The sequence below is a fragment of the Hipposideros armiger genome, unplaced genomic scaffold, assembly GCF_001890085.2.
Source record: "Hipposideros armiger isolate ML-2016 unplaced genomic scaffold, ASM189008v1 scaffold_823, whole genome shotgun sequence".
Taxonomy (NCBI): Eukaryota; Metazoa; Chordata; class Mammalia; order Chiroptera; family Hipposideridae; genus Hipposideros; species Hipposideros armiger.
Genome location: NW_017732173.1, coordinates 641,703 through 645,556, shown reverse-complemented (window position 1 = coordinate 645,556; position 3,854 = coordinate 641,703). Strand labels below are relative to the sequence as shown.

At 40.4% G+C, this 3,854-nt stretch overlaps 1 protein-coding gene across 3 annotated transcripts in view; it reads left to right on the top strand.

Annotated features, from left to right (window-relative positions):
• Positions 1–3,854, top strand: part of TBC1D5 (TBC1 domain family member 5) — a 447,679-nt gene that overhangs the window by 81,733 nt on the left and 362,092 nt on the right. The window lies entirely within an intron of this gene.

The following is a 3,854-nucleotide window of genomic DNA, read 5'->3' as shown; positions in this document are numbered from 1 at the left end:
TCTGAATTCCCTTCAATGAATTTTGATTTTTATTTATGATACTTTTCAGGTCCAGAATTGCTATTTTATGTTTTTTATCTTCATTTTTATGTTTCTTATTTCTTTGTTAAAGTTCTCCCTGAGATCATTGAGCATCTTTATAACAGGTTTTTTGAACTCTGCATCTGGTAGATTACTTGTCTCCATTTTGTTTAGTTCTTTATTTTTGAGCTTTGCTTTATTCTTTCATTTGGGACACGTTTCTTTATCTCCCCATTTTGGCTGCCTCTCTGTTTGTTTCTGTGGGTTAGGTAGAGCTATTATGTCTCCCTGTCTTAGTACAATGGCCTTATGTAGTAGGTATCCTATTGTGCCCAGTGATGCAGCCTCCTTGGTCACCTGAGCCACATCCTCCAGGAATGTCCCTTTTGTGGCTTGTGTGTGCCCTTCTGCTGTAGTTGAGCCTTGATTGCTGTTGACACGTCAGTGGGAATGATTGATACTCAGGCTGATTGGTTGTGAGTGCTGGCTGTAACTATAATGTAGGTAGCAGCTGTTGGGCAGGGGCTAACCCTATGGAGCAGGATTCGCTTTAACAGGGCTCTGGTGCCTGCCCAGTCAGCCCTTTGGTGTACCATTTGTGGAGGTGGTTGGGTGGTGCTCTGGTGTGGTCTGAAGCTGGTCACTGGGTGTGTTGGTTCTGGGGCCTCTTGGGAGGGTCTCTGTGCTGACCAAGGTTAACCACTGCCTGTGCCCTACTGGGGGACAATTGGTATTAGATACAAAGTGATCTGCAGGTGATTGCTACTTGTACTGGGCCTGGAGTTACCTGGGAGAGGCTGAGCTGTGAACCAAGGCTGGCTACCACTAATGGCAGCCTGGGGCTTCTTAGCAAGAGGTACAGGGGACACTGAGGCCACATGCTGTTTGTTTGGAGTTTGTGAACCTTTGAGAGATTTTAGGAACATCCCAAGCATGAGCCATAACAGGATATTTGTGTGGAAAAGCCACTGGAAGGGGTTTTGGTTGGTCCACAATTTGGGTGGGATGGAGTCTAAAGGAATCACCGGGGTGGGGCGAAAGGTGTTAGTCAGATTAATGGAGATGCAGATATGATGCCCACCTGTGTCTGCACCCTGGGTGGAGGGAGGGCTCAACAAATGAACAGTGGCTTCTGCCAGCACTTCTGTCTGGGAGAAAGCTGCCCCTCCAGCCTTCACCCTGCAGCCAGACAATGCATACTTTCTTGTTACTTTGCATGCCTCCTATTTTTTTGTTGAATACTGAGTAATTTCGAATATTACAGTGTGGCTACTCTAGAAATTAGATTCTTTTTCTCCCACACCCCTGCCTTGGAGTTTCTTGTTTCTGGTAGTTAGTGACTTTTATAAACTATTTTTGTGAAGTCTGTATTCTTCGTTGTATAAAACCACAACACTATTAGCTTAGTGGTCAGCTAAAATGAAATAAAAGTACTGTCCTGGACCTTGTATATTGGTTCTGTGTTAAGACAGAGATGCTCCTTCATTGCTGAGCCAGGCTATTTGCAACTCTGCCTTAGCCCTTACTTCCTGCTTGAATGGAGCATGAAGTTCAGCCAGAAGTGAAAGTTTAGGGTCTTTTCAAGCCTTATTGGCACATGCATTTAACGCTGAGTATGTGCATATGTGGTCCTCTTGGTTCCCTCATATACAGGGGAACTTTTAAAAGCCCTTATCATCCTACATATCTCCTTTCCCAACCTTTTCCTTCCCAGGCTATTTGGTTTGTCTATTACTTGTCCTGACTGTTGTTTCTAGCCCTAGCCTGCTGTGGCCAATACTTTTGATTTTTATTGCTTTTAGGAAATGCCACCAGGGATGCTACCCCAGCCCTGGAAACACTACAAGTTGAGTGTAAGGCAAGCACTTGCACTGGTCCTTCAGGGGGTTGCCAGACAGGCTGAAGCATTCAGCTACCCTTTTTTTTTTTTTTTTAAGAACAAGGTTGGCATAGCTAACCCTGACTTTAGCCACGTATACCAGGTTACCACAGTGCAGCAGCTTCTTTCTTCATTAATTTTTCCCATTTGTTGTAAGTTTTTGACTAGATTTCAGAGTTAAGTAAAAGTTGATTATTAACAGTTTTTGCCAGCTTATTAGTTGATTTTGTGGAGGGATGGAGCCCTGGAGTTCTGTGCTCTGCCATTTTTCAGAGTCACTCCTAATGTACAATGAAAAATCTTTTACAATGATAATTNAAGACCATTTGTGCACCAACATTTTTGTAAATAATCCACTTCTCATCACCAGTAATTAGTCGTTTCAAAAAAAGATAGTTTTCCTCACATTTAATGAGCATATTGCAGATGTTTATACCCACTGTCAAATGAACTTCTTTGAGTTCATGCGGAACCCAAATATCGAGCTTGCTTATGTATCCCAGCTTCTTCCGGTGGTCGTGAACACTTGAATGATGGATGTTCAATGATTCTGCAGTCTCTTATGTCATGTAATGTGGGTTTGACTCAACCAGTGCCTTTATTTTGTCGTCATCAATCTCGGTGTGCCTCCCTGACCAAGGAGCGTCATTGAGATCAAAATCACCAGCATGGAATTTCGTGAACCATCGTTGGCACTGATGTTCTTGTAGAGCATTGTTACTATAAACTTTATGCAACTTTTCACAAGCTTGACACACGTTCTTCCCTTTATGGAAGTAAAACAGTAAAATATGGCAAAAATGCACAGTTTGGTCTTCTACCTTCAACTTGTTATAAAATCTCCAAACTCAACCAAATTGCTCAAATTGTTTTTAGAGTGAAGCTAGAACTGTCAGCTGTCAAATGACATAGCCATAACATTGATGCGAATGACTCTAGTACTTCCAAAAATGAACTAGTGCCATCTGTTGCAAACATGCGTCTTGACTTTTCCGACAACCCAATATAATGGAAGTGTGACAGAGATAACCTTTTCAACATTTTCTTTAAATAGAATATCCTAAAAACTGGGCTTGATAGCATTGGGACTACTAAACCAAGAGTGTTTCTTCACATGAATTTAGAGACATCTTGTCAAAAGGACTTTTATTATGACTCTAATATACTCACAGAATTTAGCTGGATTACAACTGTTTCAGTATAAAGAAATACACTGAGTTTTGTGTGTTGAGCTTATATCCTGCAACTTTGATGTGTTCATTTATTAGCTAGTTTGTGTACGTGTGTGTGTATTTAGTGTTATCCCCATATAAGATCATGCCAGCATTTAATAGTAATCATTTTACTTCTTTTAAACTTGGATGCCTTTTCTTTTACTTACCTAATTACTCTGGCTAAAACTTCTAGTACAACGCTGAATAGAAGTGGTGTCTTGCTTGTGATTTTAGGGGGAAAGCTTTCAGTTTTTCACCATTAATTGATATTAGCTGTGAGTTTTTCATCAGTTCCTCTTTATGTTGAGGAAGTTCCCTCCTCATTTCTGGTTTGTTGAGTGTTTTTATTGGGAAAGTATATTGGATTCTGTCAAAAGCTTTTTCTGCATCAATTGAGAGAACCATGTAATTTTTTCCTTTATTAATGTTTTGTATTAAATTGATCAGTATTCGTATACTGAACCACCTTTGCATTCCTAGGATAAACCCCACTTTGTCATGACATATAGGCCTCTTAAAATACTGCTACATTTGGCCTGCTGGTATTTTATTGAGGGCTTTTGTAATTATATTCATAAGGGATATTGGTCTATAGTTTTCTTATATCTTTATCTCACTTCGTATCAGGGTGATGCTGGCCTCATAGGTAAGTGTTTTCTCCTCTTCTAGTTTTTAGAAGAGTTTGAGAAGTGGTGTTAATTATTATTAATATTTGGCAGAATTACCGGTGAAGTCATCCA